Source organism: Oncorhynchus mykiss, chromosome 17, assembly GCF_057628025.1.
Source record: "Oncorhynchus mykiss isolate SJ-2025 chromosome 17, ASM5762802v1, whole genome shotgun sequence".
In the NCBI taxonomy this organism is placed as follows: domain Eukaryota; kingdom Metazoa; phylum Chordata; class Actinopteri; order Salmoniformes; family Salmonidae; genus Oncorhynchus; species Oncorhynchus mykiss.
In genome coordinates, this window is record NC_143038.1 from 52,492,621 (window position 1) to 52,507,728 (window position 15,108).

The 15,108-nt window shown below is 40.8% G+C and overlaps 1 protein-coding gene across 2 annotated transcripts in view; it reads right to left on the reverse strand.

The window, feature by feature from the left end:
• The window catches only part of LOC110494467 (rap1 GTPase-activating protein 1), a 129,853-nt gene that overhangs the window by 69,948 nt on the left and 44,797 nt on the right, over positions 1-15,108 (reverse strand). For both annotated transcript variants that reach the window (XM_036950528.2, XM_036950526.2), the window contains exon 2: positions 13,844-13,890. The gene's annotated coding sequence lies outside the window, so the exon portion shown is untranslated. The remainder of the gene's footprint in view (positions 1-13,843; positions 13,891-15,108) is intronic.

Here is a 15,108-nt window from a genome sequence, read left to right on the forward strand (position 1 = left end):
AATGAAGAAAACCCAGGCTCTGTGTGGGATTAAAGTTAGCCATGTTAGAACCTCTTTCATTTGGCAACTGGTTATCCAGCGTAATGGTTTATGGATCATATTTTCAAGATGAATGATAAAGATCCCATGATGTTCCTCTGGGGGAGTATGTTTCATGTCTAGTCTTGAACAAGCAATGAGCGATACTGTATACTGAGTCAAACCAGGTGAAATCTTAAGGACAAGCCTGCACTTTGTTCCAGCTAACCAACTACAGTATGCTGTCTGGGCACTGTGTGTGATAGCCATAGCAACTGAAATGTAATTTCTCTAACAGAATGAAAGCAGGATCCTCTGGATCTGTACTGCAGTCTCCTAACTCCTCGTCAATGTTACAAGGTAATGCACTTTGAAGAGTTCTTTTGACTATTGCTTTTCTCCTCCAGAGATGACCAATGCCCCTCTCCAAAAACAATTACCCAGAGTAATGTGTGTGGGGCAGGTGAAGGGTACGTTAGCATAATTAGTCTGTCCACCAGTCTCAAAATGCCACGGTGCTGCTTGTGCTCCTATTAAAGTGGGTCAGACGCAACTTTGAGACGGTCTCAGACGGCAACAAGGGCAGCACAGTAATGAGCGACTGCCCTCAGAGATGGGGTTGAGTACACCCTGAGACGCCTCTGTTTTTTCACAGTTTTTTTTTTGTAAGGGTTGGTAGGCCTATATAATAACATGTTTCTCTACCATCTGACAGAGGTGACTTACAGAACCATAAACTATAAAAAATAAAGAGTCACACACGCCATATATAAACTCCCAGTAATTTATTGGGTAAATCACCAACCCTTCAGCATCATCGTACCCTCTTCAGGGTGATGTCACCCTACTTGAACCAGGTTATGTGCGACTCTATTTTTATAGTTTATTCGCCGTTAGTCAGCACCTCCACGCAAAATCCTTTTTCTGGGTGTGTGCCAGCTCATGTTTGTTTGTTTTACTTACAGAACCATAACATCACATAGAAATATTACTGTATAGACAATCACTAAGAATTTATCTCAGCACTATTTCTTCAAATGAAAAAGTATGCCTCGTCTAATAGAGGTCCGCAGGGCCAACAACCCATTACATGAATGTCATGTCAACTTTGTGTTCTCCACCCTCTCCACCACTGATTGACATATCACAGTTCCACACTGTTGTTTTGTGGCCCAGTATACCTTGTGCCGCACACCATCCCATCCCACCTGATAAATCAGTCAGAAGCCTTCAGCACCAATTAAATGAGGAAAAATTGGAAGAGGAAGAGACATAGAGACACAGACAAGGAGATAGCATGAGTGTGAGAGCACCTTTCCTTGGAAGAAAAAGAGATGAATCAATTTGGGTTGGGTCAAAAATACTGTTAACCAACCATGTGTATTGTATGGTATATTGCACTTTTTTTCTATTTGGTCTAAATCAGAATTCAAACAATGTGTACCCTGTACTATTATAGTCCTTTACTTTAAGTGTCACGGTCGTCGTGGTAATCATACTCGGACCAAGGTGCAGCGTAGGTAGAGTTCCACATGTTTATTAATTGAAACTCACAAAAACAATAAACAGCAACGAAACGTGACGATCTGTAGAGCTCACAGGCATCAACACAAAAACAAGATCCCACAAAAACCAGTGGGGAAATTGGCTGCCTAAATATGATCCCCAATCAGAGACAACGATAAACAACTGCCTCTGACTGGGAACCATACCAGGCCAACATAGAAATAAATGCACTAGATCACCCACCATAGTCACACCCCAACCTAACCAAAATAGAGAATAAAAAGACTCTCTATGGTCAGGGCGTGGCATTAAGTTTAATACTACTACTAAATCACAATGAATTGAAAAGCAATAACAGTCAAGGAGAAGCGGACTAATGCAGTCCTCTTAGAGCACACCCCCTGATCAGAAGAGGAACTACTTTCCATTTCAGTTGTGCAATGGAGTGGATCGTATCAGGGGCTATTTGCAAAGCTGTGTGAGCCAGATAAGTTTGAATTTCATGCATGGTGTGATGCGTTATTTGCAAACTACAGTTCTTTGTTTGAGTATGAGCAAAAGGATCTTTCGAGAAATTCCAAGACCGCAATCAATTTCTTTAGGAGGATTTGCAGATGCTACAGTATCAGAGGCCCCTATACACCCAGAATTGATCAACAGAAGGGAATTAGAATAACAAGGAGAGGAAAGACCTCTCCAAAAACTTTTCCCATTCATTATCTGACCAAGCCAGAGATTAAAATGATATTAAAATAATATATTTTTTATTCCAGCCAGGACCTGTACACTCATTAGAGGAGTATTATAATTATGGAAGGATGCAGTGAAAGCCAGTGTTCCATAAATTAATGAAACAAATGAGATTCTGCCTGCCTCAAATTGCAAAACACAGATAAATATACAGACATTTTATAACCCAGTCATCAAACAGACTGCTTTTTTAATAAGGCTATTATTGTCCAGCCTCGCCTAGTCCACTGAATGTCGTGACTTCCACAAATGTCTTCTCTGGGACTGCTAGAGAAAAGTATGTATGCATATTACAACATAAATCATTGGGTTGGTGAGAACAGAGAGAGAGGTGGAGCGAGAGAGCGAAAGAAAGAATGAGCGAAAGCGAAAGTGAGAGAGGGGAGATGAAAAGAGAGAGAAAGAGATAAAAAAAGGGTTGGTACTGTATGTAATTAGATGGTAGAGGGATTTAAAAAATGAGGTTACTGCTGGATAGAGAAGGACATTCTTGACTTTGACGTGTGAGGAGAAAAAAGGGATGAGGAAGGGGTTCAGGCTCAGTGTATGAGAGAGTTGAATATCACATGAGCGGCAGGTAGCCTAGCGGTTAAGAGCGTTGGGCCAGTAACCCGAAAGGTCGCTAGTTTGAATCCCTGAACCGAATAGGTGAACAATCTGTCAATGTGCCCCTGAGCAAGGTACTTAATCCTAATTGCTACAGGTACTTAACCCTAATTGCTACAGGGTCACCGTTAATGGCTAGCCGTGGCCACACTCTCCAAGCGTGTTTCAGGGGGAGTGGGATATGCAAAAAAAAACTAATTTCCAATTCACACACTTGTACATGTGTGAAATAGGACAAATGTAAGTGCCCACCTAATTATTGTTACATAGGCACAATTCAAGCCTGGAAAATGTGGTTGGAAATAAGGATCCATTCACCTTTATTCTCCCCACCTACATTGATCAGATTTACAACTGTGAGGAGGGAGGCAGAGGAGAGGAGATAAAGAAGATATATGAAGACACAAATCCTGTGGAACTGGAAGTATGGCAACACTGCTGAGAGACATGGAGAAAATCCCTGCCTGCCTGTGTGTCTCAACTGGACCAACCCACATACTGTACACACTACAGGACAACACATCTACACCATATGCAACACATTTTCAGAGGGGAATACTGAGAGGCAGAGGCCTCTAGGAGAAACAAAAGAGAGGTGGAGAAGGAGGGATAGAATAGACCAAAGCTGAACTATCTTTCAGCTCAACTAGAAGGAGAGCACCCACAGACCAAAGGCATGGGTTAATGACTCTGCAGACACATACCGGGAGGGACACAGATTTGAGACCTACTTTGATTTATCCAGAGGAGAGGGACAGACACAGAGAGGGACAGACAGAGTGGGGATGTCTCATCACACTGCTTTATTAAAATAACACAGGCCTGCCTACTAGCTCTCACCACCATTAATAAATAAAATATATTTTTACAACCTTGAGTTGGTCATAGCTACTGTAACAGCATCATATACATTTTTAAAATAATAATGAAAAAGCAATCAACAACAGAACTTCCACAAAATCCCAACTGAATCCCTGGATACTAGCAATAGTGGCAATCAGACCACATGGAAAAGGAGAGGTTGAAAATACTACTGCTTCAAAAGGACTGATCTCACTGGGAGCTTTTGGAAGAATGCCAGGTGCGGTTTCCCGGCAACAAGCCACTCTGGGGTTTACTCAACAATGGGCTCTATTGTTTCTTCAGCTGGAGTGTTTCAGCACCATGGACAGCAGCACGAGCTTGGAAAAGGGCCAGAGTAGAGTAAAGGAAACATACAGTACACATACACTCTTTAATTCACAAACACAAGCAATTTCAAATAAGCACACATTAGTGGGAGGAAATATCTATGAGTATTTTCCAGATCATGAACCTGATGCTTTTCAATGCCAGCTGTATTGCTGAGGGTATGGACAGTACTGTAAAGGAATGGCCCCTGTGTGCAGTGTGATCCCTGTACCCCCCCCCTGAGGGAGATCATAGCCAGATAACCACTAACACACATCCGTAAAACATGGGCAATGACTGCATTAAGCCTGATCTGAAAACATGCAACATTTATTTAACTAGGCAAGTCAGTTAAGAACAAATTCTTATTTACAATGACAGTCTAAGAACAGTGAGTTAACTGCCTTGTTCAGGGGAAGAAGGACAGATTTTTACCTTGACAGCTCGGGGATTTGATCTAACAACCTTTCAGTTAATGGTCCAACGCTCTAACCACTAGGCTACCTGCCGCCCCTCCGTTACTCTGACTGCAGTCTTCTTTTCAGTATACAGTACGGTATGAACAAACATCCCTGATAGTATCATGAACCACTGCGTTTCAGACCACATTCTCTGAATATTCAACAAGTGAGTCCTGGCGATGAGAGAGAGATCATCAAATGCAAAGACGAGTTGGCATAAAATGTCAGAAAAACATGCACCATCCATATGAAATGTAATACAGCACAATTCCATTTCGGGCCCAGAAAGCTGACTTCATAACATTTTTTCTTTGTGCTTATTTCCAAAAAATAATCACACACACTCCATTACTCTGACAGAAGTTTTCCTTTCACTATACGGTACGGTACATACAGTGGCTTGCAAAAGTATTCACCCCTTGGCATTTTTCCTATTTTGTTGACTGACAACCTGGATTTAAAATGTATTTTTGGGGGGTTTGTATCATTTGATTTACACAACATGCCTATCACTTTGAAGATGCAAAATAGGTTTTATTTTGAAACAAACAAGAAATAAGACAAAAAAATGGAAAAACTTGAGCTTGCATAACAGCTGAAAGTCTCTTGGGGTATGTCTTTATTGTCACGGCCATTGAAAGAAGTGGACCAAGGTGCAGCGTGGTGAGCATACATTTTCCTTTTATTTTAAAAATGACGCCAACAAAACAACAAACGAGAAAACAACCGTGAAGCTTACAGGACAAAATGCCACAAACAAAGCTAACTACCCACCACGAAAGGAGGGAAAAAGGGCTACCTAAGTATGGGTCCCAATCAGAGACAACGAAAGACAGCTGTCCCTGTTTGAGAACCATACCCAGCCAAAACATAGAATGCCCACCCCAAATCACACCCTGACCTAACCAAATAGAGACATAAAAAGGCTCTCTAAGGTCAGGGCGTGACATCTATAAGCTTGGCACATGTAGCCACTTGGATTTTTGCCCATCCTTCAAGGCAAAACTGCTCCAGCTCCTTCAAGTTGGAAGGGTTCCGCTGGTGTACAGCAAAAGCCATACCACAGATTCTCAATTGGATTGAGGTCTGGGCTTTGACTAGGCAATTCATACACATTTAAATGTTTCCCCTTAAACCACTCAAGTGTTGCTTTAGCAGTATGCTTAGGGTCATTGTCCTGCTGGAAGGTGAACCTCTGTCTTAGTCTCAAATCTCTGGAAGACTGAAACAGGTTTCCCTCAAGAATTTCCCTGTATTTAGCGTCATCCATCATTCCTTCAATCCTGACCAGTTTCCCAGTCCCTGCCGATGAAAAACATCCCCACAGCAAGATGCTGCCACCACCATGCTTCACTGTGGGAATGGTGTTCTCTGGGTGATGTGAGGTGTTGGGTTTGCGCCAGACATAGCGTTTTCCTTGATGGCCAAAAAGCTCAATTTTGGTCTCATCTGACCAGAGAACCTTCTTCCATATGTTTGGAGAGTCTCCCACATGCCTTTTTGTGAACACCAAATGTGTTTGCTTATTTTTTTCTTTAAGCAATGGCTTTTGTTCTGGCCACTCTTCCGTATAGCCCAGCTCTGTGGAGTGCACGGCTTAAAGTGGTGCTATAGACAGATACTCCAATCTCCGCTATGGAGGTTTGCTGCTCCTTCGGGGTTATCTTTGGTCTCTTTGTTGCCTCTCTGATTATAGCTCTCCTTGCCTGGTCCGTGAGTTTTGGTGGGCGGCCTCTCTTGGCAGGTTTGTTGTGGTGCCATATTCTTACCGTTGTTAATGATGGATTTAATGGTGCTCTGTGGAATGTTCAAAGTTTCGGATATTTTTTTATAACCCAATCCTGATCTACACTTCTCCCTGACCTGTTTGGAGAGCTCCTTGGTCTTCATGGTGCCGCTTGCTTGGTGTTGCAGACTCTGGGGGCTTTCAGAACAGGTGTATATATACTGAGATCATGTGAGGGATCATGTGACACTTAGATTGCACACAGGTGGACTTTATTTAACTAATTATGTGACTTCTGAAGGTAATTGGTTGCACCAGATCTTATTTAGGGGCTTCATAGCAAAGGGGGTGAATACATATGCAAGCACCACTTTTCCGGTTTTTATTTTTTATAATTTTTTTAAATAAGTATTTTTTTTCTCATTTCACTTCACCAATTTAGACTATTTTGTGTACGTCCATTACATGAAATCAAAATACAAATACAGGTTGTAATTCAACAAAATAGGAAAAACGCCAAAGGGGATGAATACTTTTGCAGGTCACTGTAGTACTGTATAATCCATTAGGGAATGGGTTGGAGAACAGTGTCTGTGAAAGCAGAGTGACAGAGGTGTGGGTGAACAGCAACATCCCATTTAATCATAATAGTATTCTGCTCAGGGATGGAAAACTGCCTCTCCCCCAGTCCACACCAAACCAAACCCAATCACCATGGGTGTGTTGGGAATGATGGATGACCTGAGGCGCTGGGAGATGCTGAGGGTAAAATACGAGTTTGGATTTGACTTCATGGCATCTAAGCTTGTAGAAATCCAACTCATCCACACAGTGATTTGGCCCCTTGATAATTGAGTGGTATTTCTACCACGGTCTAATGAAAACCAAAAAGCAAAGTGTTATTTGAATGGAGCTTGATGTTTTAATGCAGTGTAAAGTAGTGACTTGAGACTTGAACACTTTTCTAAGACCCATTAAAGCTGTAGTAAATGCTGTTGTTTTTTAAATCACACAGCATTGCTGGTTTTACAACCAGCTGGATACAACAAACTAAACCGTAGCATTGGAAATAATATTCCCTAGACCTTTAGTATGGTAGAAAAGAGCTTCATAATGGTGAATAATCACATTGAATCAATTCATAAGTCCACTGTCTAAAACTGCTTTTTACATGCCTTAAAAAGGAATTGGAATGGAATTGTAATATGTTGCTTTAGAAACTGCATTATTAGCGTTGTCTTGTATGATTGATTTAATAAACCATATTCTGTAGCGATATTTTCTGATGGAAATCCGGCTAGTTGCTATTAGGTCCATAATTTGGAATCTTGGTCCTAGGTTGGTTATACCCAGAGCCATATACAGTACCTTGCGAAAGTATTCGGCCTCCTTGAACTTTGCGACCTTTTGCCACATTTCAGGCTTCAAACATAAAGATATAAAACTGTATTTTTTTGTGAAGAATCAACAACAAGTGGGACACAATCATGAAGTGGATATTTCAAACTTTTTGAACAAATCAAAAACTGAAAAATTGGGCGTGCAAAATTATTCAGCCCCTTTACTTTCAGTGCAGCAAACTCTCTCCAGAAGTTCAGTGAGGATCTCTGAATGATCCAATGTTGACCTAAATGACTAATGATGATAAATACAATCCACCTGTGTGTAATCAAGTCTCCGTATAAATGCACCTGCACTGTGATAGTCTCAGAGGTCCGTTAAAAGCACAGAGAGCATCATGAAGAACAAGGAACACACCAGGCAGGTCCGAGATACTGTTGTGAAGAAGTTTAAAGCCGGATTTGGATACAAAAAGATTTCCCAAGCTTTAAACATCCCAAGGAGCACTGTGCAAGCGATAATATTGAAATGGAAGGAGTATCAGACCACTGCAAATCTACCAAGACCTGGCCGTCCCTCTAAACTTTCAGCTCTTAAAGATATCCATAAAAAGTGTTGTTTAAAGTTTGCCACAAGCCACCTGGGAGACACACCAAACATGTGGAAGAAGGTGCTCTGGTCAGATGAAACCAAAATTGATTTTTTTGGCAACAATGCAAAATGTTATGTTTGGCGTAAAAGCAACACAACTCATCACCCTGAACACACCATCCCCACTGTCAAACATGGTGGTGGCAGCATCATGGGTTGGGCCTGCTTTTCTTCAGCAGGGACAGGGAAGATGGTTAAAATTGATGGGAAGATGGATGGAGACAATTACAGGACCATTCTGGAAGAATGGTGGAGTCTGCAAAAGACTTGAGACTGGGACGGAGATTTGTCTTCCAACAAGACAATGATCCAAAACATAAAGCAAAATCTACAATGGAATGGTTCAAAAATAAACATATCCAGGTGTTAGAATGGCCAAGTCAAAGTCCAGACCTGAATCCAATCGAGAATCTGTGGAAAGAACTGAAAACTGCTGTTCACAAATGCTCTCCATCCAACCTCACTGAGCTCGAGCTGTTTTGCAAGGAGGAATGGGAAAAAATTTCAGTCTCTCGATGTGCAAAACTGATAGAGACATACCCCAAGCGACTTACAGCTGTAATCGCAGCAAAAGGTGGCGCTACAAAGTATTAACTTAAGGGGGCTGAATAATTTTGCAAGCCCAATTTTTCAGTTTTTGATTTGTTAAAAAAGTTTGAAATATCCAATAAATGTCGTTCCACTTCATGATTGTGTCCCACTTGTTGTTGATTCTTCATAAAAAAATACAGTTTTATATCTTTATGTATGAAGCCTGAAATGTGGCAAAAGGTCGCAAAGTTCAAGGGGGCCGAATACTTTCGCAAGGCACCGTACATGGTCAGGGAGTTGGTCAACCATGGTTTGCCAGTGCTGTGATAAGATAGTGTAAAATAATTAATTAGAATAATTTATCTGCACTGAATGTTTTTTGTGTGTTTTTTTAAAATATCTGAAACATACAATATAATTGCAGTGAAGCCGCTCAACAACTACATCATACCAGTCATCCAACAGACTCCCATTCAGAGTGACACACAGAAGCATTCAGGGTCAATGACCTGCTCAAGGGTACGTTGACAGATGTCCCACCAGGCCAAAAAACGTGAACCCGAACCCTCCAAGATCCCCCCACAGTTCCCCAATAGCTGTCCCTCAACAATTTGAGACTCCTCCCACAGTCCCCCCAAGAAGATCACAGTGCCATCCGTTTTGTCACTAAAGCACCTTATACCACCCACCACTGCGACTTGTATGCTCTAGTCGGCTGGCCCTCGCTACATATTCGTCGCCAGACCCACTGGCTCCAGGTCATCTACAAGTCCATGCTAGGTAAAGCTCCGCCTTATCTCAGTTCACTGGTTACGATGGCAACACCCATCCGTAGCACGCGCTCCAGCAGGTGTATCTCACTGATCATCCCTAAAGCCAACACCTCATTTGGCCGCCTTTCGTTCCAGTTCTCTGCTGCCTGTGACTGGAACGAATTGCAAAAATCGCTGAAGTTGGAGACTTTTATCTCCCTCACCAACTTCAAACATCTGCTATCCGAGCAGCTAACCGATCGCTGCAGCTGTACATAGTCTATTGGTAAATAGCCCACCCATTTTCACCTACCTCATCCCCATACTGTTTTTATTTATTTATTTTTATTTTTCTGCTCTTTTGCACACCAATCTCTACCTGTACATAACCATCTGATCATTTATCACTCCAGTGTTAATCTGCATAATTGTAATTATTTGCCTACCTTCTCATGCCTTTTGCACACAATGTATATATAGACTCCCCTTTTTTCTACTGTGTTATTGACTTGTTAATTGTTTACTCCATGTGTAACTCTGTGTTGTCTGTTCACACTGCTATGCCTTATCTTGGCCAGGTCGCAGTTGCAAATGAGAACTTGTTCTCAACTAGCCTACCTGGTTAAATAAAGGTGAAATAAAAAGAAAAAAAAAAGAAAAAAATTAAATAAAAAAATACAATTAATTCCATTCCCCCAAGAACCCCCCCAATGCAACAACCAAGAGAATGAACTGAAGAGAAAAATAAAAAGACAGAAGAAAACATTAAACAACAATGCAAAAAAAAGAAAAATAATAATAATACATTTAAAACAAAGGACATCAAGGGCAACTAAAATCATATCAGCAATGCCAACTGTATACAGTTGAAGTCGGAAGATTACATACACTTGTGTTGGAGTCATTAAAACTAGTTTTTCAACCACTACAAAAATGTCTTGTTAACAAACTATAGTTTTGGCAAGTCGGTTAGGACATCTACTTTGTGCATGACACAAGTAATCTTTCCAACAATTGTTTACAGACAGATTATTTCAATTCTAACTAACTGTATCACAATTCCAGTGGGTCAGAAGTTTACATACACTAAGTTGACTGTGCCTTTAAACAGCTTGGAAAATTCCAGAAAATGATGTCATGGCTTTAGAAGCTTCTGATAGGCTAATTGACATCATTTGAGTCAATTGTAGGTGTACCTGTGGATGTATTTCAAGGCCTACCTTCAAACGCAGTGCCTCTTTGCTTGACATCATGGGAAAATCAAAAGAAATCAGCCAAGACCTCAGAAAAAAAAATTGTAGACCTCCACAAGTCTGGTTCATCCTTGGGAGCAATTTCCAAACGCCTGATGGTACCACGTTCATCTGTACAAATAATAGTACGCATGTATAAACACCATGAGACCACGCAGCTGACATACCGCTCAGGAATGAGACAAGCTCTGTATCTTAGAGATGAATGTACTTCAGTGCGAAAAGTGCAAATCAATCCCAGAACAACAGCAAAGGACCTTGTGAAGATGTTGGAGGAAACAGGTACAAAAGTATCTATATCCACAGTAAAATGAGTCCTATATCGACATAACCTAAAAGGCCGCTCAGCAAGGAAGAAGCCACTGCTCCAAAACCGGCATAAAAAAAGTCAGACTACGGTTTGCAACTGTACATGAGGACAAAGATCGTACTTTTAGAGTCAATTTTAGGGTCAATTTTAGATCAACGCTATGCATTATCAGCCATTCCTGAACCTGAGACCAGAAACAGGCTACCTGAGGGCAATACCAAAATAAATGGTCTATTGATTCTGTATCCTCACAAAAAAATCTGCAGAGCTTCAATGATTTTATGCCCCAAATATTCAACATTTTGTTGGTGGCAAGAATTCTATATAATAATTTTAGTTGAAAAGCACGAAGTCTTGAATCTTGCGTTGTTTTATATATCAATTCATACACCTGTTCCATGGAATCTGTACATCAAAAACCTCTTCCCAACTATTTTGCAATCTGTATGGCACAGTTGTCAACATCCTGGTCCTCAAATGAAATGGGTATACTTTCCTATTTATGCTATTTTTATTCCTCTGCCAGTTTTGATCCTTTATATTGGGCAGACAGACCAGTTTCCTACCTCCTCCCGCTGCCACCTGCCTCCTCCATTTTTGGGGTAATGCTGTAATCAATTGGTTATAGTCTTGGAATGAGCAGACCTTCTCGTACAATTCTGATAACACCATGAAGGACATAACTCATAACATACCTCTAAGAACAAAATACCTTTTTCAAAAATCTTCCTATAAATACAGGTATTTCATCAACCAGCACATTTGAGTTCAGCCATAATATTTGTTCTATCTTTTCAGGGGGATGAAATTGAAATTGTAGCCAGCTCTGCAATTCTTGTTTGAAAAAGAGAGATACTTTGAAAAAAGTATAATTTTCAATGAATTGAAAATGAGGCATGGCAATCTGCACAAAGGCAAAGAGGATAAAGGAAAACAATGCTTTTCTTAGTAATCTACTTGAGAACCATTTAGGGTTTAAATTAAACTTTTGAATAAGTGAAGATTTTAGAGAGAGGTTTAGTGCTTTTATATTTTATCTCAACACACCCAATTCATATTCATAATATTCACAGTCATGTTTTATTTTGTCTGGTTTAGCGTCCCAGATAAAGCTAAATATTTTGATCATATCAGGAGTAGGCCACGCCAAAAGTAAGTGAGTAAACTGAGATTTGACTAAGGAGTTAATCAGGGCAATTGTTTTTCTTTTTTTCTCTCCCAAAAATACACAGGTATTTACCTCTCCATGGTTGCAGGATCTGGTCTATTTTTACAAGTTTTCTGATAAAATTAATTGTGGTGAGCTTATTTATATATGTTGTGATATGAATACCAAGTATGTCTACTTCACCATCAGCCCATTTTATAGGTAAACTGCAGGGTAATGTAAAAGTTGTATTTTTTAATAAGGCGTCCCGCTAGCGGGACAACTTCAGGTGACGCTGGAGGGCACGACCGAGAGGTCAGTGGGTTGACGCACAATTGGCCTAGCATGGTCCGGGTTAGGGAGGGCTTGGCCGGTAGGGATATCCTTGTCTCATCGCACACTAGTGACTCCTGTGGCGGGCCAGGCGCAGTGCACACTAACCAGGTCACCAGGTGCACGGTGTTTCCTCCGACACATTGGTGCGGCTGGCTTCCGGGTTGGATGCTCACTGTGTTAAGAAGCAGTGCGGCTTGGTTGGGTTGTGTTTCGGAGGATGCATGGCTTTCGACCTTTGTCTCTCCCGAGCCCGTACGGGAGTTGTAGCGAAGAGACAAGATAGTAACTACTAACAATTGGATACCATGAAAAGGGGGTAAAATTCAAAACAAAAACTAAAAATTAAAAGCAGAGTGCGTGTGTGTTCCTAACCTTGCAAACGGACAAAAAAAGCTGTAAATGGATTAAGGGTTCACCAATTACGGCCTTGGCGGGCTTGGCAACTGTAACAAGGCGTGATGTGTAATGCAATGTCCCATGAAACGTGTCCAGAACATATTGCATATTGTGAGATCATGGCAACCGTAAGAGAATGTTCTAACTTTAACACCAAAATATGCTAAAAAAAAAGGTTTTTGCTAACATAGATAGAATGTTGGTTCCCCTAACTAATGGAAAACTCGACTCTCAAACATTACGGTTAACATTATAAAAATGTTCTCTCTTCCCTAGAGTTTTTAGCTGGGCAGGGAAACGGAAGACCTATTGCTCCTATAAATAGAACAATCATACAGCCTGGTTGGAGTTCTGAGTATAGCCCATTCTCTAAAACTCCTGAGAAGACAGGCATGGCAGGTCAGTGTACTCATTGCAGTTGGAAATACAGGAGGCCTTATAGTACATCACACAGGCAAAGCTCCTGCTGCCTCTGGGCAGATGAAACACTCACATCAAAACACAACTATCCATCCCTCTCCAAATGGATTCAGTACTGAGATGCGTGACAGACAGCAGGGACTAAATCCATGCATACTCCTCCTGCTGCTGCCTCCATGCTGGGGCAATAATCTGAGCCCATGGAGTCACCAGACTGTCCAGCCCCATTTCAAACGCCACAGGACATAACCTTGAGCCGTCCTCACTGCTGCTTCTGCCACTCACATCAAGAGCAGGAAATAGAGCAGCAAGTGTGCCTGTTCCTGGCCAACAGACAAAGCTGACAACCCCAAAAGTGTCTGTCAGGTCACCAAACAAACACAGCACAGGTTCAACAAACAACTTGATTTAATTTCTCTCTCAATATTGTCAGAAGTTAAACAGCATGATAACATGTTCATTGTCTTACCTGTTTTATGTCTGTGTATTCTCCTCTTCCTGATTTCCGGAAAATACCTTAAAATCACAAAGAAAACGTAAACATCTTAATAAACACCTTACTGTGATGGGCGCATTTCAGGATTTTTTATCAGCATCAACAGTGTCGGAATAATTTTATCTTGCCTAAAATAATTGGTTGACTACACACTAAACAGCATAGTGCTTTTAATGTTTCTACACAAGTAAACTGAATTGAACTGGCAGCTGTTTGCATCATGAAAATCAATAATTCCTAAAGTGCTAGGAAAATTAGCAGGTGGTTTCATTGTGTGTGTTAATGGGAATGCACATGGACAGTTAACATCACAGGTTAATGCCAGAGCAAAGCCACAATGACAATTCTCACGTTGGGCCCGGATACTTGATATGGAAGGCAACATAAATAGTAAAAAACACACTGTGCATGAAAATCTGTACATAATTAATATACTGTAGCATTAAAAAAAAACTTTATGTGCATTATATAGGCTACATTGTGTGTATCTGCATAGGCTCTGGAGTGAGTACAAGCCAACCCATGAAAACTAGTATGCCTTTCAATCTCTGGAGCCTCTGAAGATTCTAATTTTAAAAAAATGTGATTCCCATCCATATAGTATCAGGGGCACCTGAGGTCTGTTTCACACCTGTGAGAAAGACTTATAGATACTGTATGCAGTCTGTAAATTGAGCTATACTTCGATAATGCAGACACAGTTGAGACTAGTCAAATCTAAATCAGGTAAAATAAGGATTTTTGAGACAATTGAGGCATTTTTTAAAACCTTTATTTTATCAGGAAGTCATAATGATACCAATGTCTCTTTTACAGTTGAGCCCTGAATTACATAAATTACCGACAATACAGAAATAAAAATAAAAATACAAAATGCAAGAAAGAAAAACATGGTCATAAAAAACAAACAAGTTCATCAGTAATGAGGTCATCAATTAGCTTTCTTAATTGCCCAAAATTGGCACCAAAACATCAAATTTAAGAACATTTTTGTCACACCCTGATCTGTTTCACCTGTCTTTGTGCTTGTCTCCACCTCCCTCCAGGTGTTTCCCATCTTCCCCATTATCCCCAGTGTATTTATACATGTGTTCTCTGTTTGTCTGTTTCCAGTTTGTCTTGCCTACCAGTGGGTACTCCTGTTTTTCCTCTAGTCCCTGATTTTGACCATTCTGCCTGCCCTGAGCCTGCCTGCAGTTCTGTACCTTGTGACACTTACCTGGATTACTGACCTCTGC